The 23,551-nt window shown below is 40.3% G+C and overlaps 1 pseudogene; it reads right to left on the bottom strand.

Moving 5' to 3' along the window:
• Window positions 1–4,790: 4,790 nt before the first annotated feature.
• Window positions 4,791–13,265, bottom strand: LOC145965673 (uncharacterized; annotated as a pseudogene).
• Between the last annotated feature and the right edge of the window lie 10,286 nt (window positions 13,266–23,551).

Below are 23,551 nucleotides of genomic sequence, written 5' to 3'. Positions count from 1 at the left end.
TCCGAGATACAGGTGTAACGGAGTGACTGTGATTTCGAGCTCAGTCTTCAGATAGTCCAGAAATTCTTCTGCCTTTTGTTTGCATGTCGTGGCCACCAAACCGTCATCAATGTAAATGGCGAGCATGAGTTTTTCTCCACGTTTTCTGCAGTAAAGATGCATGGATCGGCTTCGCTGGGCTTTAGGTTGACTTTCTCCAAGCTGTGCACGAATTTTCGATTCCAGCATCGTGCAGACTGCTTGAGACCGTAAAGAGCTTTCTCGAGCTTGCAAACTCGTCCCGTTCCGTCATCAAAACCTTTAGGTTGAGCCATAAAAATGTTTTCTTCAAGGTCACCGTTGAGAAAAGCTGTTTTGATGTCAAACTGCACCAGATGCATTCCCGATGCTGCCGCCAATGATAGAACCGCTCTAATAGATGCATATTTGGCCACAGGGCTGAAAGTTTCCTCGAAATCGATGCCTGGCCTTTGACTGAAACCTTTGACGACTAAACGTGCTTTGTACCTTGTGCTTGAACCATCTAGCGTGGGTTTCTTTCTAAAAACCCATCGGTTTTGGAGTACTTTTGCGTCCGCCGGCGGTTTCACGAGCTGCCATGTCTTGTTTCCCATCAGCGAATCTATTTCTTCACTCATGGCGTTTTTCCAGAGGTCGGCATCGGTGGAGTGAACTGCTTTTTCATACGTCACGGGGTCCTGGCCTTCAGCGAAACAGATTTCAGCAATGTCTACTATATATATTGGTCGAATCTTGCTGGTCTGTTAAGGTTAGTTCGATTACGAAGTCCGTACGCTTGTTCAGCTGGCTGGTGTTGCTCGTAGACCTGATTTTCGGCGCGTCCTGCGTCCGGTATTTGCGGCTCCTGTGCCGCATCCTCGTGTTCTTCGACGTGATTCTCTTCGACTTGCTCCAAACCATTGTTGTTGTCATTCTCAGCTTCCTCTTCATTTTCTTGAGTTTGTTGCATTTGTTGGACTTGAATTTCGGCTTCATCTTCGATTTCTTCTTGGGCTGACGATTCTCCGGAAATTTCTGGTGGAAAGGATACATCTCGATGTATTTCTACCTTCTTTCCTTGCTGAAACCACACTCGGTATCCTTTCGTATTTTCGTCGTATCCAACAAAAAAACCTTTTTTTGCTTTTGAGCTCCACTTTCCCCTCTTCTGCTTTGGAACGTGGGTATAGACTTTTGTACCAAAGATTTTAAAATTTATGTTGTTCAGCGTTTTGCCGAACCATCTCGTAGGGTGTTTTTCCTGCTATACTGTTGGTGCCGGTCCGATTCAGCACGTAGACTGCGGTTGCTGTTGCCTCTGCCCACAGGTGTAGGCTGATGTTCTTCACTTGAAGCATGGTTCTCGCTGCTTCCACCACAGTCCTATTCTCTCGTTCAACTGCACCGTTCTGTTAAGGAGAATAAGGAACAGTTTTTTCATGTTTAATTCCATTTTTACGAGTTATTTCTTCCATCTCTTTGTTTATGAATTCGAGTCCGTTGTCAGTCCTTAGCTTTTTGATTTTTACTCCGACTTCATTCTCGGCTCTTCTGAGAAAATCTTTAAAACGTCCCTTGACCTCAGACTTTGAATTCAAAAAATAAATGCTCCGGTAATGAGAATAATCATCCTTGAACAACAAGAAATATTTCGACTTGCCTATTGAGAGATGTTCCATGGGGCCACACAAATCAGCATGGATGAGTTCACCTGGTCCCGTCGACTGTGTCTGGCTTCTCGGAAACGGCTTGCGACACATTTTTCCAAGTGTACACGATTTGCAAAACCAATTCTTTTCGGTTTTGACCTTGATTCCCCAATGCTTTAGTGTCTTGGTGACGTGTGCGATGTTCTGGTGTGCGAGTCTCTCGTGCCACAGTCTCAGTTTCTCACTCTCTCCGATGTGTAAGTGCGCCTCTGCGTAGTCTTCGATTTTAGTTTCCGGAGTACATGTTTTGATCCTCATCTTGTAAAGGTTGCCATGCCTGTCTCCCACTGCAACCACACTGTCTTTTCTTTTCAGAAAACAGGTATGTTCGTTTGATGCCAGGTTCAATCCTTTATCTAATGCTGAGGATAGCGAAAAAAGATTATATTTCAATTTCTGTACAAACAGGACCTCCGACAGGTAATTTTTCACCCATTTGACTCCGTCATGAGCCAGAAAATCTATTTCTCCTTTTCCAGTTACAAAAATTACCTCTCCGGTGCCAACTCTTACAGGTTTCGGTGTGGATAATTCTTTAAAATTTACGAACCATTCTCTCCTTGGTGACATATGCTGGCTGGTACCTGAGTCAAGGTACCACTCTGCCGAAAGCTGCTGCGTCTCTGAATTTGTTGCAGCAAGAACTTCTCCTACGAAGGCTACTCCTCGATGTTGTTTCTTCTCGCTGTCACTTGAGTTTTCAGGTCCTTTGCGACAGTTCCTCTTCCAGTGACCTGGCTTACCACACTTGAAACACTTGCTTTGCTTTTTTGCCGCTGGCTGAGTTCTTCTCTGGATTCTGCGAATTAGTTTTCATATAGAATGCACTGTTACCTTGTGTGCCGCTGGCTCCAATTCGCAGCTCTTCCATACTCAATCGAGTAACAAGATTTGACAGGGTGCGCTGATCAGTACTCGTTGACTCCCATGCGGTGTAGAAATGTGAGTACGCTTGAGGTAACGTCATGAGGATTTTTGTCATGATCATACTGTCCGTTGTTGGCTCTCCTAGAACTTTGAGACGATGGGCAAGATCCTTAATTTTTGCTATATGTGCGGCAATGTCATCTGCCGGATCTTTCCCTACAGAGTACCACTGCTGCTGAAGCATGTGCTTCGCAGTCTCACTCTGATTTTCGAAAATCTCGTGCAGTTTTTGACACATTTCCCTCGCAGACTGGCAATTTATGATATAGAGAAGAAGCTGGTCACTTACCGTTGTAACTATAATTTTCTGCGCCACTCCATCCAACTTCTTCCATGCTTTGAGTTTCCTCTCATGCTCAGCAACTGCAGCGGCGTTCGCCCCGTCTGCTAACTCCGGTTTCAGACTTTCTCCGGTCGTGACTTCGAGCGCTTCGCTGGCGAGAATTAATATGCGGATCTGGAACTTCCAAGTTCCCCAATTCTCTAGCCCTTTAAGCTTAGTGATCCTCGCTAGTTCGTTGTCCATCTTGGTATTATTACACTTTTGCACGTGGCCGGTTAACCTCAATGTCAATTCACGAGTCGCCGATACGAAAACTCACGGAAAGTTATATATACTCAAAAAATATGCACAAGGGCACGCACCTGGGCCCATAACCTGTTGTCTTATAAAGTGTTTATTCAATATTGCACATATTACATGAGAGATTAGCAAAGATCACAACAAAAAATAGAGAGCACATGCTCGCGCAGTATAGCATGGAAACCGGATCTCGCACAGGTAGTAAGAAGGGGTAAGAAGAAAAGTAAAACGGAAGCGCGCGCAGCTGTGACGTCACGTCCGTCTCAGACTTCAATGCCACCTATGTCGACCCAACCTGCGAGTATTCACACATACATTTTTCTACAAATACAACACTATAATAAATAAAAATACGCTATATAAATATTTTGTTTCACACATAATGCATACAGTAATTGATATTTTCTAATTAAATAATGATAGCTTGAAAGTATATTTTTATACAAAAAATTTATTTTTCCCATCTATTTTAATAGATAAAAATTATGTCATTTATTTTATTGAATTGTTCTTAAAATTGTACGGAAGTTCTTGAATTATATTTAAAATTACAATATTTAGGATCAGGATATTACCTAGGACTAAAAGGATCACGAAGGGCTGGATGATCCACCATTGACGGGGTTGAATTATAGATCATCGAATAAATTTTATTGTACTAATGCATGACTTATCGCGATGATATATACATGTGATGTAAAGCGCGCGAGGTAATTTATTGACGGGATGAAAAAGAGTGATAGTACAGAGAAAAATATACATCTGCACAAATAAGATGAGACTCTCACTTAATTACGATTACGAGTGTAAACTAATTACGTTCGTTGAGTATCGAATAAACGTTAAGAATCGAAATACTTGCACATTTTATCGCAATCTTCATTCGACGAGTAGGATAAAATGATATATAGTGTGGCACGTTAAGGAAAGAAAAGAGTAATTCAAATCTGGCTAGCAAAATAATAAATACAGCCGAGAGCGAGAAGCAAAATTCTCCATTTCTCACCAATTGCACACTATTTATCTTATCAATATAGGATTCTTTATATAGAACAACTTTGATGTAACAAAATATAAATAAAAAATATATGTATATATATATATATATACGTACATGCCTAAGCCACAAAAGTTATTTGTATTTGTATTAAAGTATTATGCATGTGTGCAATCCCCTAAGAAAGCGAATAAAGTAATTTCGATATAAAGTATTTACTATACATATATATGTTTGCCGAATTTCAAGTTTTTCCTAATATAATCTTAGAATATTATGTGAGATGTTAAGGAGTGAAGAAAAATTTAGATGTATCAAATGAATTAATATAAATTATAAGTATATAAATTAAGTGTTTAATCAAATACATGACAAGTAATTACATATGATAATGATTGCTTTGAAGAAATACACTTAAAGTATATTCCTAAAATATAATTCATTAAATACAAAGCGTACCAAAATGCATAAAGACTAATCAAGACAAGAGATTTGCAAGCTTTTTGTACAATTGATATATTAATCCGTATATACATATATATATATATATATATATATATATATATGTATATATATATACTTTTGTGGCTTAGCATATAGGAAATCTCACAGGTATTTATATCGAAGAAATATATTTTAGTCATCTTGAAGAAGACTGAGTGGATCCTCGACGATCTTCTCGGCCGTTTTCTTCAGATCCCTAGTGACCGATTTCTTCACGGCCGGTTTTGAATTCGGCGCGATTGTTGTCGTATTCGTCTTCGAGTCTATCGACACAGACGGTTGCTTGCCGAAGATACGATCGTCGTCGTCGTCGTTCTTGTCATCCGACGCAAATAGGGACTTGACTTTCTTGGGAACAACTTTCCTCGTGGCGAAAAGATCGATATCGTCGTCAATCTTCCCGCCAGCAGAAAAGGTACTGCTTGTCACGTCACCGAAGATATATTTCAAGTTCGAGTTCTTGGCTTGGGAATCGGCGAGCTCGTGTTTGAACTCTGAAAACGACGTGCTATCCGATTTCTGCGACTGGCCGGACGATTTGACGAACAGACTGGAATTTTCGTCGTCGTCATCGTCGAAAATGTTGTTCCTTTTTCGTCCAGCTTGAACAGAATTCGACTTTTGACTGTCCTACTTCGTTTTGCTGAATGCGCTACCGAAAAGATTGTCGTCCTCGTTATGTACATCATCATCGTCGCCAAAGAGACCGATCTTTATGTCTCGCAGCGGCTTCTTCACCGTTTTCTTCAGCGGTGCCGCGGAAAACAAATCACCGCCCGCATCATCGTCCGCGAATAGATCCAAGACCTTTTTCTTCGGCTCGCTCAACTTCTTTGCCGAACCACTAGAGAACAGACTATCATCCGATTCGGAAAACAGCAGTCCTTTGTTTTTCTCCGGCGACGGCGTCTTTGTGACAAATGCAAACAACTGACTAGGATCCTTTAGTGGATCGTGGCTACTGTCACGCAGAGGATCGCTCGGCTCTTCGCTAGACTTTCCAGTCATCCTATTTCGCTCTTCGTTGACCGAACGCTTATCGTCCTTCTTCTTGGCGTCCTTCAAAGTATCCGAAGTGTCCTTAATATCGACATCTGATCGCGTCAATTCAGAAGAATCTTGTTTAGGACTTTTGTTATTCGTTGCATTATCGATATCGATATCGTCGATCTTTCTGATCACAGTATCGATTAGAGCAGTGCTGGGATTTACTTGCAACTTTCAGCCAGATTTGTTAGCTTACGCCTACTGTTCCCCTCTTACCGCTCGCGCCGCTCGTAACTAAGGAGCGCTCAGGAACGTGCGCGTCACAAATGTAATGTGGCAATCTATCTATCTAAGTTCTCTTTATTGTAATTACGTTTCAAAACACAAATATTTTAAATTGTTACAGAACATATACGTAATTAATAATAGAATAATTATTTTTATTATTAATAAACAATAAAGAGAACTTAGATAGATTGCCACATTACATTTGTGACGCGCACGTTCTTGAGCGCTCCTTAGTTACGAGCGTCCGGCGGCGCGGTTGTTGAGGCGCGAACGGTAAGAGGGGAACAGTAGGCGTAAGCTAAGAAATCTGGCCAAAAGTTGCAAGTAAATCCCAGCACTGGATTAGAAGTTTGACGACAATGGGTGTTCTGTCGGACTGCCCATCGTCAATCGGTGAAAGTATCGGTGCCCTACCGAACAATGTATCCTCTGTTTGCGGATCCTCCGGCAGATCTGGCGGCACATCGAACAGATCTTCTTCGTCGGTCGATGGCGACAATAGAGTGTTCTTGTTCACACTCATCGAGCTCTCCTTGCTGATGCTACTTAGCTCGGACTTGTCGTCTGTTGGCGAAGGATCGACTGTCGAGCATTGAACGTTATTGGCAGTCAAACGATCAGCGAAAGATAAATCTTTGGTGGACGAGGTGTTAGTGTGTCTTTCGTCCAAAGAATTATTTGTCCGCGCTGTCGACTGTATCGAAATCAATGCCGCTGTGTCGCAGTGCGGACTTTCGGGCATGTCGGCCCTGAGGACGGCGTTTTACTTGAATTCTTACTCGGCTCTAAAAAAAAATAATAATAGCAATTAAGGTAAAAATACGAATTATTCATAATATCTCATAATAAATAGACGTCTTAATTAGTATGAAAGATGTGTTAAAAAATAATATACTTTAAAATTTTGTTAAACATTAAAAGCTACTCCTTTTATTTTAAAAAACTTTTGCGAAATATTATGCATCATTTAATAAAATATAAAAATTTGTTTATGTTTCAATTTAATAAATACCTTGGATGCGGTAGTAGACAATGTTTCTACTTGAGCTAGATCGTCGAAATTTATAGCAACTTCCACGTTACTAGTAGTAGAGATTGTCGTCGAATAAGAAAATTCTTTGTAGATGCTACCTTCTGTAAAAATAATTTCTTAAATTATTTCAAAATTCAATCTTTTAATTAATTTAATAAATATTCCAAATACAAAATATATTAAAATTACAAGTAGAAATCTTCAGATGGCGGCGAAGAAATCGTTCGAATGCTTAGTGTCTTTGGCGGTGAGTTCTTCTTTGTCCTGCCATCTTCCTCAGCTTTGGCAACCGTTCCTGCGACTTCAACTTTATGCTTTTCTTCGTTTATATCACTCTTTGCAATGACATTTTTTATTTCCGTAGTCGCCTTGCTATCACGACTTAAGCTTGAAGATTCCGAATCTTTGTTTTGCTCGAAAAGTTCCTGCACTTTCTCGATGATATCCTTTTTTACTTCTTCTTTGGATTCAGGTTTCGATCGATCGTCCTCGTGAGTCAGTCCTGCGTCCTTTTTGCCGAAGAGATCGTCGTAATCGTCGTTCTCAAACAGGAGGCTACGGGTTTTTGTCGCTTTCAAAAACAGCCCATCCATGTAATCCGAAGAATTGTCTTTGTTTTTCTTCTCAGTTTCCAGACTAGAAGTATTTTTGGAGACGTCGATTTTTGGTTCAACTGATGCGCCTTCCTCTACCGAGGAATGTTTCTTATTGCTCGACTTATTATTCGACGAAAACAAATCATTCTCGTTCTCGAAGAGGACATCAGTCTTACGGTCGCTCTTCGGTTTTGTCGATTTCGCGCTGGTGAACAAGTCGCCGTCGTCGCCGTCGTCGCCGTCGTCTTCAAAAAGATTGATTCTCTTCGACTCCATCTTCGTGTCTTGTGAATTATCTAGCGATTTACATTAGATTAGAAAAAGAACAATGAAGTCTTGTCCAAATAAAACGCCATTCCAAGGATCAAAGAAATCATAACACGCTCTACTTACCGATGTTATTGCTCTTTGACGTTGCTAAATATTGTTTCCGGCCGCGACTATCGAACAAATCGTTCGAGGTGTCCCTCGATTTCGATGCCACGCCAAATATATCGATGTCCGGCGCGTCTTTGCTGCCGAATATGTTATCGTCGTCGAACAGACCGCCACTTTTCGAAAGTACCTTGGTCGTTTTGTCGCTTGACGATACCGCGGCGAGATAGTCCGTGCTCTGTTGCGACTTGGAGCCGGGGCTCGCGGCGGAAAAGAGCTCGTCGCCGGAATCGGAATCGTCGAAGAGCAGCGAGATCTTCGATTTTGGAGCTCGCTTTGAGTCCGACTTGGTGGGCAACGGCGGTGGCCCGAAGAGGTCGTCGTTCTCGAACACGTCATCCTGCACGATGAGCTATCCTGCTGCTCCTGTCGTGATTGCTGTTGCTGCTGGTTATTGCTGTTGTTGTTAGCGCTCGCCGGGTTGGCAGAGCGTGTTTGCGCCGTGAAGAGGCTGTCGCTGGTAACGCGCTCGCGATAGATCTCCTCGGATTTCAGCCTCGTCGAGGTTATCTCCGGCTGGAGGCTCATCCTGAGGAAAGAAGAAGCTTGAGTATTTTCAATTACTTTGCGAATTATTGAACGAAAGCGGTAAATATTGATATTTATCTTTCAACTAAAACCAGAAAAATAGATGTAAATAAGATATAAATAATAATAACGATAAAAATATAACTTAATAATGCTTGAAATTATTTTTTGGGGGAGGAAGACATAATATTTTGTCTTACATAAGACGTAATGCAATCTATTAATGCAGACTGTAATCAAGTCTCTCGTCATATATTGATAAAGCAAGATAAACTTATGACCTAAATAAATACTATTTGATATTAAGAATAATATGTGCGACAGCCACGTTGCAAACAGTTGATAAAGAACCTGTATATTTTTAAAAAAAGTTTTTTGCGGAGTTTTTCGTGTCTTTTCCTTACAATCTATCAAGTTATACAACAAGGTGGATCGAACCAATGACTTTGATTTCGCTGTCAAAGGAAAGACACAGCAATAGACGACACATGTCTGGACGTACACTTTTAATCAGAGTTTTAAAGAGCAACACGATGATATAGTATGCAAATGAAAATGATATAAACACATCGTAATGATAAGTAAAGCAAAGCAAACGTTAGATCGTATTGTATCAACAATTCTTGTTTACAATAAATAAGTCGAAAGTCAGAAGTTGTGCCATACATCAATTAGACAAATGCCATTTCTTACGATTTCTGATTAATTGACTTAATGATTCATGACAAGGACTCATTTGCAACGATACAATGATTAATGTTGTAAAATACAATTAAATTTCGATTTTCGCAACTTATTTTATTATATTTAAAAAATTATCTTTCTGTGATCATTATCTATTTATATGAAATACTAAAGAATTATAAATTTGATTCTTAGATAATTATTCACGCGCAACTAAAAGACGTTCTAAAGATGCCACAAGACATCATTTTTATTTTTTAAGACATCATCTTTATTTTTTGTTTTAATCTTCTAAGATTTTGAGTTATTATTTTGCTATAGAACTTGTAAGAACTTATTAAAGGACAGTAACGCGCATAACGCGGTCAAATAATGCGAAGTAATGCAAAGTAATGTGTAAGTAATTTTAGAAAAAATGCATGTATTGCAACAATGGAAATTTCTCGGTTTAAAAAATTTTAAAAGATTTTTGCTGGAAATTATATAAATATGATATATCTCATAAATGTGGATAATATATTAAAGCTGTTTGTGTCGATTAGATATAATTTCCATAAGTATTCTTGACTCAAACCTTACAATGCTGGCGCTTGATTTTTTTATTCATTTCGTAGTAATAAGATACTCTCTGTTCTTATTTCGTAAAAATAAAATACAATATATGTGTATTATAAGAGCTGAACGGAAGCTATTTTAGCCTGATTATTGCCTCCGTTTCCTGGTGTCTTTTTAAGCAAGAAAAAAGACGAAGATGAAGGTCTGTTTTGCGATTTTGTTCCTAATATGCGTTTTCGCTCACACTGCGCATTTGCCAGGTAAGTTTGCGATAACTTGATAATTAGAAAGGTATATTGCTGAGAAGAAAATTTGCAGATGCTGTGAAATTAGAAGTATATTGTATCATAAATAGTGGAGCGGCTTAAAATTTGAAGAAGCTTCTGTCCTTTAAATAATCATTCCAAAAATGTTGTGAAGTCTAATGATGCTTCCAGCGTACGATGCCTCTCTACGATAAGATCTTATTTACATAGGCAGCTGTTTGGTAGCGAGACTCTGATTTTGGGTTAATATATTCGTGGATGTTTACGCATTACTTGTTACCCGGAGAGTACAGTAACAATACTCGAGTGAGTCCTAATTTAATCTCTCAAATTAATCCTTCTTAAAGTATCTCCTCGTTATACCTGATGTAGAGATACGAGACTTTGTGATATTCTGAAAGAAAAAAAATCGTGTCGCTTTTAATTGATGCTTTCGATCGTTTAATTCTCTATTCAAGAAAACCAGTTCTTATATAACGAACTTTTGATAACCGGTTATTCCGACCTTCCACTTTACAATTGATTGCAAAAATAGATTTCCACGAAATGCGGGACAACGATAATTGATACAAGATTGATCAATTAATTTAAAAAAATTAAAAAAAAATAATCGAGAAGAGTCTACTTGAGATTGCGACGTGGAGAAAGTATATGATTTCTAGAGCACGATTTATTTGTCAATAAATTAAAGAGACGGTTTATTTTAGTTATACTGCAACAAGATGATACTTTGTGAAATAAGAGAGATAGCTTTTGTATTATTTAACATTTGCAAATTTTACATTTTTCTCTTCTAATAAATATAATAACACTAATGATATCTCTATTTAATAATAAATAAAGTTCTCTCTATAAAATTATTTATTTCCAATTTTACTTATTTTCTAATCTCGTTGAATTTCGACAATTTCAATTATTATTATTTCTATTACTATTATTTATTATTATTATTATTATTATTATTATCATTATTATTATTATTATTATCATTATTATTATCATTATTATTATTATTATTATTATTATCATTATTATTATTATCATTATTATCATTATTATCATTATCATTATTATTATTATTATTATTATTATTATTATTATTATTATTATTATTATTATCATTATTATCATCATTATCATCATTATCATCATTATCATTATTATTATCATCATTATCATCATTATCATCATTATCATTATTATTATCATCATTATCATCATTATCATCATTATCATTATTATTATCATCATTATCATCATTATCATCATTATCATCATTATCATCATTATCATCATTATCATCATTATCATCATTATCATCATTATCATCATTATCATCATTATCATCATTATCATCATTATCATCATTATCATCATTATTATTATTATTATTATTATTATTATCATTACATGCAGGGATGATGACGTCACGTGCGGGAGTGACGTCACGTGCGGAGGAGGGGGATCCGCGGCGCGAGCGATGGACGATGGGGTCCGCGCGGGGAAGGGGGATCCGCGGCGCGAGCGATGGACGAGGGGGTCCGCGCGGGGAAGGAGGATCCGCGGCGCGAGCGATGGACGAGGGGGTCCGCGCGGGGAAGGGGGATCCGCGGCGCGATCCGCGGCGCGAGCGATGGACGAGGGAGTCCGCGCGGGGAAGGGGGATCCGCGGTGCGATCCGCGGCGCGAGCGATGGACGAGGAGGTCCGCGCGGGGAAGGGGGATCCGCGGCGCCAGCGATGGACGAGGGGGTCCGCGAGGAGAAGGGGGATCCGCGGAAAGAAGACGGTGGTGTGAGAAGGATAGCGCTACATGTGGGAAAAGGATAGCGCTAAGTGTGTGAAGAGGACAGTGCGACAAGGATGGCATCAACGTGTGACAAGGATGGCGTCAACGTGGGACAAGGACGACGCATTGTAAGATGGCGTGAGAAGGACGATGCAAAGGTAAGTGAGCAACGAGCATATGAAAGAGAGAGAATGATAATATCGCGAACAACGCGTACGAAAGAGAACGATATTGCAAGAGCAACGCGTGCGAGAGAGAACGATAGCGCGAAGAGAACGCATACGAAAGAGAACTATAATATCGCGAGACTTAGAACGATAATAGCGCAAGACAACGCGTGCGAGAGAGCGAGAGATCGCGAGAACAACGCGTGCGAGAGAGAACGAAGATATCGCGAGACTTACAACTAACGCGCGAGACAGAACGCAACGAAGATATCGCTATACTTACAACTAGCGGAAGCGAGATAGAGACGCAAGGGATGGGAACGCAAGGGGAGGTGCGTAAATAAACACATTCTTTTTAAATTAAAACATAAAATTTATTTAGTGTTATACATGTGTGTGTGTGTGTGTGTGTGTGTGTGTGTGTGTGTGTGTGTGTGTGTATGTGTGTACTTAATTAATTAATTTATTTATTTAATTTTTTTTTTTTTACCTTACGGAGGGCAGGGGAAATGCAGAATCCCGGTCATCTCCCCATACAGGGAGAGGACCAGGATCCATCCTTATGCACACCCCCAAAACCAGCTCGGGGGGTAGTGTGGGGCTCTCCCGTCTCCTGCGACAGGCCTACCCACTAAAACCCCTGCCCGACGGAGTCCATAAAGAACCCAAGCGGCAAACTTCTTCTAGTTGTCCTATGATCAGCCCCAGGGGAACCGGGAACCATTACTTATAATATATAAGAAAAAATATATAATAAAAAATAAAAATATATATGGGGAGGTGGGATGCACCGGGCTGAGTGGGGCCGCTCATCCACAGTATGATATTTACGACTGATTTAAACAAGTCGTTTTCGCGGGGGGGGGGGTGATGCACCGGGCTGAGTGGGGCCGCTCATCCACAGTATGATATTTACGACTAATTTAAACAAGTCGTTTTCGCGGGGGGGGGTGTGATGCACCAGGCTAAGGGGAGACCGCTCCTGAAACAGAAGAATACACACATTTCATCTGTTTTTAAATTAGTTAATAAATTTTAATTAATATAAAAATGATGCTTACATAAGTCCCACCATTCTTCTTCTTCTTCTTCTTCTTCTTCTTCTTCGAAGATCTTATATGGCTCTTCTCCGAACAGCTGTCGCAAATGAAAGATGTCGGTGTTTTTCCAACTATTCACCTCATCGTCTAATCGACCCTCCGGGGTGTCACCCCACATTTCTCCGGATATTTATGTGGTCCATTTTTGTAATTTAACTTCTTGACTCGCGCACACTTCTTGACTCGTGCACTTCTTAACTCGCGCACTGTCCACAACTTTGTGACGAAGCAACGAGGCCTCGACACGAGGTTTTATAGTAGAGATGTAGCGTCATCACCATATCAAAGCACGTCGTAAGACAAAAGTATGCACGTTCCCATGCAACTCAGCGTGGTATATAATATAATATTAATATTATCATATCGCGACTTTCTGAGGAGACAGTCATCTCCGTATGAAACTTTAGAATAGGGACGTATCATTATCGCTTTACTAAAAACGCATCGTGAGACAAAAGTATGCATGTTCCCATGCAACTTAGCATGATATAACATTATAATATAATGCATCAACCCTGATCGAACGGTAATTAAACGGTCAACGAACACCCATCGAACGGTCATCGAACGGAAATGAACGACCGTCGAACGGAAACGAACGCCCATCGAACGGAAATGAACGACCGTCGAACGGAAACGAACGCCCATCGAACGGAATTGAACGGCTATCGAACGGTCATCGAACGAAAACGAACGACTGTCGAACGCAAACGAACGCTCGCCGAACGGTCCTCGAACGGTCATCGAATGGTAATTGAACGGTTATCAAACGGAAATGAACGCAAACGAACGCTCGTCGAACGGTCATCGAACGGTAATTGAACGGCTATCGAACGGTCATCGAACGGAAACGAACGCCCGTCGAACGGTCATCGAACGGAAACGAACGCTTGTCGAACGGTAATTGAACGGTCATCGAACGGAAATGAATGCCCATCGAACGGAAACGAACGCTTGTCGAACGGTAATTGAACGGTCATCGAACGGAAACGAACGGTCATCGAACGGAAACGAACGCTTGTCGAACGGAAATGAACGCCCGTCGAACGGTTATCGAACGGAAACGAACGCTTGTCGAACGGAAATGAACGCCCGTCGAACGGTCATCGAACGGCAATTGAACGGCTATCGAACGGTCATCGAACGGAAACGAACGACTGTCGAACGCAAACGAACGCTCATCGAACGGTCATCGAACGGAAACGAACGACCATCGAACGGTAATTGAACGATCATGGAACGGAAATGAACGATCATCGAACGGTTATCGAACGACCGTCGAACACCCGTCGAACGGAAATCAACGGCTATCGAACGCAAAACTATATATTCAGTTATTAAACAAATATTTAAATGTTAAAAATTAAATATTTAAATTAAACGAAATACAATATCTGTGGCAGCTGTGTCACGTACGGAAACATGATACTGCGCACGTACATAGATAGAAATGAGGAAAGAAAGGAGAGAATAAGAAAGATGATAAAAGTATATCGCATCATTATCAATTTATTATAAATATGGATTCGATGAATCATGATGTTTCAACCACCAATTATAAATCTTAAATACCTCCGAAAAGTGACAACTAGTCGAGGAATTACATGCTCCGGCGAGAAGAAATTTTCCACGAAGACGCGTCATTGTACGCGGATACGACGATCTGTGGCAGGCGGACGTGGTCGACATGCGTTCGTATTCTCGACTCAACAAGAGTCATAAATAAATACTTACAGTTATCGATGTGTTGAGCAAATATGCGTGGGCCATACCGCTCAAGAGTAAGAGCGGAAACGAAATGTCCGAAACGATTGCAAAGATTATTGGAGACGATAAAAGGTGTCCGAAAAATTTTCAAACCGACAGAGGAAAAGAATTTTACAACGCGAGTGTGCAGAAACTCATGAAGAAACACAACATTAATCATTACTCGACATATTCCGTTATGAAAGCCTCGGTCGTGGAACGATTCAACCGTACTTTGAGAAACAATATGTGGAAAATGTTTACGCTCAACGGAAATTACAAATGGATCGACGAGCTATCTCGACTCGTTGCAGAGTACAATACGCGAAAACATCGCACCATCGGTATGAGACCTGTCGATGTCACTCCAGCGATCGCCGAAAAACTTTTAAATACGGTGTATAGCAACGTAAAAATTGCGGCTCCGACAAAATTTAAGGTAGGCGATTCGGTACGCGTGAGCAAATACAAGACCATCTTTGAAAAAGGTTTCACACCTAATTGGACGACCGAAGTTTTTAAGATTGTCGAGGTGCAGAAAACTAATCCCGCGACATTCATACTCGAAGATTCGCGTGGAGATCCCGTCGCTGGAGGATTCTATGAATACGAATTACAACGCGTCGCTAATCCCGACGTATATCTCGTGGAAAAAATTTTGCGAGAAAAGGGTGATGACGTATACGTGAAATGGTTGGGAATGGATAAGTCATACAACTCTTGGATACATAAAAATAATGTATTATAAATATTTATTAAAATATATAAAATGTGTATAAAAAATATAAAATTTATTAAAATATAAAAATATATAAAATGTATAAAATATAAAAATATATACATGGTTATGTACAAAATATACAATTATAAAATATACATTTATTTACAATGGTATTCTATAATGTCCCCACGGTAACGTATCGGTGGTTTCGGGTACGATATACCGCTTATCGTCGTACGGACTCAGAGCAATTTTCGTCTCGCAGATCGTGTATACTTGATGTAATTTAGATCGTATACACGACTGCTGACGCGTCATTTCAATTTCTTCGTTTAAACACCGCGTGTAATCATCAAACGTTATCGTTCTCGCGACAACGTTACTCTTGACACCTTTAACTTTCTTTGTGTCCTTTTTCCCATTCACTCGTAACGCGTACATCTTTGCTCTGAGCCCGACGAATTCGGTCATTATGGCACCGTTGTTTTCGTCCTTCATTAGAACCGGTACCTTTTTATTTACAAGCGGTATACCGTACACATTATCCACGCATAATCGCTTGTGTCGAATCTGATGATATCACACTTCACATTCTCATACACATCCGCGCACTCAATGTGATATATGAGACTGTCCGTATCGGTGTACATTACCCGGCATTTGTCGCGATACATTGGCGTCATATACTCGTGATGAAACTCGTACAAACATGACTTGGATATGTCGAGTATACACATATCCACGTAAATCGGTTTGTAGAATTTCACCTCGAGTTTGCGCAATTCCACAGCGATTAAGTTTTCTGAAAAAACGCTTCTGCTGTGGAAATTTGGTTTCGCGATCATTGCCTCTGCGCCGTACCGACCATCCCACTTTGTTAATAATTTAACATCAACACGATTGCGCACATTTTCCATCGTTTTACCAAACACCGCATTGTTCATTAATTTATATAAATTTTTTTCGAAATCATTTTTAGCCAATGTTCTAAAATGTGTATTTAATTCTATGTAATTTCGATGCCAGGGAGATTGTGAAAACTGTAAAATTCGATGTATTTTTGTTACGCGAAGACCGTGACGCGTACACTGCTGCAGGTTGCGGTAGTGTATCACGTAACGCTTCTTATCGTATAACGTTGCAAGCAGTTTGAATTCCCGCTTGCCAGATGGTTTGTCGCGTGTCGGGCAAAACGGTCAGTGTGCACATCGTGAAGATGTTGCGGGTACTCGAGGTCCACTTCGAGGACATAGCCTGTAGGCGAATCTAGCGTGATGGATGATACGTCAAAATTGGTTACGTCGTCGACCCATTGAAAATCGGTATAGGGCAACGGTTGACACATTGCCCATCCATACAAATTATTTACATCAAAGTACATCAACTACGATGATGGTTTCGATGGATCGTACGACTGCATGTACTTATTAGCGCGAGCGTATCTACCCGAACATTGACTCAGACCGCCGCGTATACCACGTTCGATGAACATAACCATGTCGATGTCAGTAAGCAACTCGAACGTGATCTTGGTATGTTTCAACATGGCATCCCACGTGTATCCGGGGAGAGTATAGTAATACGCGGGGTCGAGTCCGTAACTTTCGATACATTTATCTCGAAAGTTTTCGAAAATATCGGTTAATAACAAGACATCAATTTTAAGATATAAATCGCTATATTCACCTAGCGTCCGAATGGAGAATCGCGTCCAGATGTTCTCGGCGTGCGCGTAATCGCTCTCGGATACAGTTTCGCCGGTCAAGGAACTGTAAAACGATTCGCGCGGTGGTAAACACGTATCTTGCAACTTGTCAACGGAATCGATGTATTCGTATGGAAATACACCTTTTCGCGTTAACAAATTGAAATTTTCTGTTGATAAATTTTGAAATTCTGATTTTAAAATTTTGAGTTTGTCTTTGTCCAAAAACGATGCCAATTTGTCGAGACTCGATGCGAGAAATTTGAATGAATCGATAAAACGTAATTTTACATGATTTTTTGATTCTTTCATTCCTTCATACAAACATCTTTTGTGAATGAAATATATTTCTCTTTTGTTATCGGAAGTAACTCGATTTTCCCTTCGAACGATGTGGCTATTTCCTCGATAATAAAGTGTGAATCGTAACCGGATAAATTGTGAAAAACTATGGGAATACAAAAAGATTCTTTATAATTTAAATTGCAATTTGAGTGTGCTGGACCCCTGTACCGCCCGGTCAGATGGCAATGATCGCGAACGCGTGTATCGTCTTCCACGAATGGTTTTTCGCATATATGACATTGAGTGGCGCTACGGAATTTTTCCCACTCTTCGGACGTCAAATTTACCATGGGGACATTTGTTTTTAAAATATTTTTTACACGTAACGCTAAATTTTTGAGGTCTTCAACGAACCATGCTATACAATCGGCGCTACGACGCGAATGGTACGCCGATAACGATTCGTCGTACGAATAATGTACATAATAAGTTATACTAAATACTTGGTGATGTTGATATGCGTTTTTCTCTTCTTCCGTCTTGGCCAGAACGCATTCCAAGTCGGCGTACACGACGAATGGAAGCCGCTCCTTCCGATTAAAGTTGTTGAACGATAACTTGTCCTTATCGCTCGGCAATCGGACAGCGCAATCGTTCATCTTTCCGCAGTCGACCGTATGCGACTGCAACTTGGTGTCCGAATTAAAATAATGCATGCATCTGTAAAAGAAAAATTTTTTAAAGATTTATATAACAAAGTGTATAACTTATAATTATTCAAATAATATAAATTAAACTTACCGGTCGCAGATATATTTTGGATTCTTGTGTTTGCTCAGTTGCAAGCTCAAGAGCCGGGATAAATTCTTAATCCAAGCGAAATGTCCGACGCTGTTGTCATCTTCAATGTACAGCAAGTTGATATGCTTATCCCGCTTCTGCTGTGAAAGACGCATCGGGACAATGCTGTTCTTGTCTTCGATGTTGTAGACGTTGATCGAAATGTCATTGGCAAGTTCAAAATTTTTTATTTGGTTCACAGTCACTGGAAACTCAATGTTCTGGAGATTCAGCACTGTCGTGTAATGCGGGTACGATGATTCCCGTTCCGTGTTCCTTTCGGCGGGGTATAGTGCGGCGACCACTGCCCACGCGAAACACGCATTGTCTCTGGATTGTACATTAATCACCGCTCTTTTCATCATAATGTTCCGTGGCAATTTGATGTGACATCCCGCACGCATAGGATTATACTTATTTATATTTACAGTTAAATTTAGTATTCGCGACAAAGCCCACCCACTGTCACGTTCCTGAAACTCTTCCAGCGACGCTAGGGTGGGTTCGATAACGCGCCGTTCGTACCACTCGCGTAAATCGGATATGCGAAAGAGTTCATAGTTTCGCGTATTGATACTTTTGTTGGCGTGTTTATCCCCAGCCACGAATTCATCGTTAAATATTGTGTTCACTTTCACACAATTGTGTCTTTTCATAACGTTCTTCACATGTTCTATCACAATGTCTTTGGCGTCATCGAGAAATTGGCGAGGTTCGATGTGATTATAGTTTATCACCGCACCAGTCGATACGCGACTCTCGAACGCCGTATCAATCTCACGCCACACAAGTCCATTTTGACGCGCGCTACATCCGGCACCCGCGTGTATGAAACGTCCACGTACCGAATTTTTCAACCCTTCGAGGCGCGCGATCCGAGCAATCAGCGATTGTCGATTTCTGATCGATAATCGCGGTCGCTTGATGCGACTTTGCTCTTCCAACGACTCGATGTATTGGTCGCATCGTTGCTCCCACACAATGTAGTCTTCCAGCGAATCAATCAATGTGGATTGCTCTCGCAAATTTTGTTCCTCCATATTGTATCAGACTTGCGAAATGTACTTCCCAATGATAGTTCCGGATGTACTTTAGCTACTGGCGGGGTGTGCCTCTTTATCATGATTTATATACTGTCTCATGCATATCATCGAACATTCTAGAATGATTTCATCTTAAAAAATTCCCCGGAATAGCGTCTGCAATTTAACCTTGATAATTTCGCGTTTTGTCACGTACATTTGAAAAATCTAACGTGATTGCATTGGGAGCAGCCGTACATCGGCGCTCCATTTTAGCACATTCAGCTAAATCTTTGTCTAGGGGTGATGTGCGTTTTAACCTTGACGGTTAATCTTTGTTCCGATGCGCATCTTAACCTTGAAAATTTTACGTTTTGTCACGTACATTTGAAAAATCTGACGTGATTGCATCAGGAGTAGCCGTACATCGGCGCTCGATTTTAACACATTCAGCTAAATCTTTGTCTAGAGGTGATACACATTTTAACCTTGACGGTTATTTTTTTTTCGCGTTTTGTCACATACATTTGAAAAATCTAACGTGATTGCATCAGGAGCAGCCGTACATCGGCGCTCGATTTTAGCGAATTCAGCTAAATCTTTGTTCTGGGGATGATGTCATCGCAGCCGTACATCAGCGCGACAAAATTTTAGAGGAAATTAAAATGTCGTGTCAGCAATAATCCCCTCTACATTGCAATTTGCGATACTATTTGAATTGATATTAATTCTAATACGATCAGTATTGCATCAATCGCGCGTGTGAAAGGTTCGCTGAAGAAATCAACATGAATTTTTACGTTCCGATTCGAAACGGTGAAATTCCACCGTGTAAGAAGCAAAAATGTGACACGTAAGTTTCGATCGTTTAAAAATTTTATTAATTTTTTTAAATATTGATCTAATTTATATATTTTTATAGCATTCAGCCTCGTCGTGTGACTCGCATTCTTGGAAGAAGATACGCTCTAACCCCAACGTCGTACAAGTATTTGGACATTGGAATAAGCGTTGGAGCTGTGTCGTACGTGGAACTGATTCTCGGCGATAATCGAGGCAATCAAATAGTGTTACCTTTTTCAACGTGGAATTTGTTGATGCAGAAGCAAGCAGACATTGAACAATTTCTACAATCGACTGCTCTCCCATTAAGGATTGGAGATCTAATGCTTGAAATGTATCAATCGAAAATTGTAAAACTCGCATTATGCGAAAATTCTTTGTACATGAAACCACAAACATTATTACATTTATTTAATTTTGAAAATTGTATCGATCATATGCATAATTGGTAACGATGCGTGCAATAAATAATTATTTTTATTCCATCTGTGATTTTAATTCTTTCCTTCCATATAAATAAGAATAGTTATACTTTTCTCAACACGCTCCGCTAAAGATGTAGAGAAATGCTGAGGTAGATGAGACGTGATGCTCTAGTTGGAATGAGACAAAAGATATTAAAAGATATATAATGAAGAGAAGTCTGCGACATTAGAATATTATTTTTTTCGTTGTTCTGTATTTCGTTAGTCTTGTGTTACGTTAGTGCAATGGCTGAAGAAGAGATTATTATCATCGATGATGAAGATGTTATTATCATCGACGAGGACATTGAAGAGGTTGTTATCGTCGAAGATGGCAACCAAATGGATGTTGATAATCTAGATGAATCAGACGAGGATAGCTCTGAGGAAGAATCCGAGGAGGAAATACCATCTTTAGTGGATTCAGATTATGCTAGTGATAATGATGAAGAATTAAGACTGAAAAAGTATAAACATTTAAACGCGATGGAAATAAATAATCTGGATATTACCATAAAAATGTGTCGCATCAAATACTATTATTATGATGCGGAAGAAGGAACTAAGTATTGTTCAGACTGTTTTCTGAGATTGGCATCGTTGTTTCGAAACGTATACTCCGTCAGGAAACACAAAACGGATTATTGTGCTCTATTATTATGCAGTTATTGCAAAGAGTGCAGGAAAAATTTGCACCAAATAATACCATGCAATATGTGTCCCATTTGCACAAATTAAAATAAATGGATAACATTGTAAGTAACTTTCAATTTATATTACATCAAAAGTCCTAAAATAAATTATTAAAAACTAATGAAATGTATGTCTATTTCTGTTCCAGGAGCGGCTCCACTCAGCCCGGCACATCGACCCCTTAGCATTCCAGGAGCGGCCTCCCCCTAGCCCGGCGCACCCCCTCCCCATATATTTTTTATTATATTTTTATATTTTATATTATTATTATATTATTATTATATCTTTTAAATTTTATATCTTTTATTATATATTAAGCACATACACACACACACACACACACACACACAAAATTGTATTACACACATTTGAAAATAAATTTTATATTTTAATTTAAAAAAAAAGAAAAAAATCGCAGTTATTTACGGGCCTCTCCTTGCGCTCCCATCCCTTGCGTCTCTCTTGCGCTAGTTGTAAATCTCGCGATATCTTCGTTCTCTCTCGCACGCGTTGTTCTAGCGCTCTCTCGTTCTCTCTCGCACGCGTTGTTCTCGCGCTCTCTCGTTCTCTCTCGCACGCGTTGTTCTCGTGCTATTATCGTTCTAAGTCTCGCGTTAGTTGTAAGTCTCGCGATATCTTCGTTCTCTCTCGTACGCGTTGTTCTCGCGCTCTCTCGCTCTCTCTCGCACACGTTGTTCTCGCGCTATTATCGTTCTCTTTCGTACGCGTTGTTCGCGATATTATCGTTCTCTCTCATTCATATGCTCGTCGCTATCACTCACTCACTTACCTTTGCGTCGTCCTTCTCCCACCTATGCAGCATCTTACAATGCGTCGTCCTTGTTCCACGTTGACGTCATCCTTGTCGTATGTTGATGTCGTCCTTGTCACACATTGATGCCGTCCTTGTTGCACTGTCTTCTTCACACACTTTACGCTATCCTTTTCACACAACCTCTTCTTTCCGCGGATCCCCCTTCCCCGCGCGGACCCCCTCGTCCATCGCACGCGCCGCGGATCCCCCCTACCCGTGCGGACCCCCTCGTCCATCGCTCGCGCCGCGGATCCCCCTTCCCCGCACGTGACGTCATCGTCCCCCGCACGTGACGTCACCCCCGCATGTGACGTCACTCCCCCCGCACGTGACGTCATCATCCCCGTACGTGACGTCATCATCCCCCGCGTGACGTCACCCCCGTGACGTCACCCCTCCCCCCGTGACGTCACCCCCCGCGTGGCGTCACCCCCCCCCCCCCCGCCCCTCACCCCCTGAGATCCCTGAGTTAGAAACCTCCTAGTATCACTACTAACGTTTTTGACAAAAATTATATGGTTTTGAGGGGAACATAAGATGGTGTCATTGGTTTGACCTTGGATAGCATCGTTAAGGTGAGGTCAAGGACACCTTTAATTTCTTAAATGGAACCACCTATTTTTTATTGCATATTCTTATAGCTTATGTCGAGAGCTTTCCAAAACACTATAATAAAGTATTTTTTCATCAAGTACTTTTCGAGTTATAAGGCTTGAAATAATTTCTTAATTTTACATAAACCATAAAATATCTAGTAAAATATTTATTTTTCGATTATCTTACCTTAATACTTTTATGTACAAAATAATGAGAGGAATCGATTGGTGTAAAAAAAACACATAATTGTTTCGAAAAAAAAATGTAATTGTTAATTGCAAATTACATTTTTTTTTTCGAAAATTCTTTTTTCTCCTGCTCCCAATGCAATCACGTTAGATTTTTCAAATGTACGTGACAAAACGCGAAATTATCAAGGTTAAATTGCAGACGCTATTCCGGGGAATTTTTTAAGATGAAATCATTCTAGAATGTTCGATGATATGCATGAGACAGTATATAAATCATGATAAAGAGGCACACCCCGCCAGTAGCTAAAGTACATCCGGAACTATCATTGGGAAGTACATTTCGCAAGTCTGATACAATATGGAGGAACAAAATTTGCGAGAGCAATCCACATTGATTGATTCGCTGGAAGACTACATTGTGTGGGAGCAACGATGCGACCAATACATCGAGTCGTTGGAAGAGCAAAGTCGCATCAAGCGACC

This window comes from Camponotus vicinus, unplaced genomic scaffold (assembly GCF_025532165.1).
Source record: "Camponotus vicinus isolate PSW18456_S1 unplaced genomic scaffold, iyCamVici1.0 SCAF_14, whole genome shotgun sequence".
Taxonomy (NCBI): Eukaryota; Metazoa; Arthropoda; class Insecta; order Hymenoptera; family Formicidae; genus Camponotus; species Camponotus vicinus.
The sequence above is the reverse complement of the archived record's forward strand: the minus strand, read 5'-3'. Positions and strand labels throughout refer to the sequence as shown.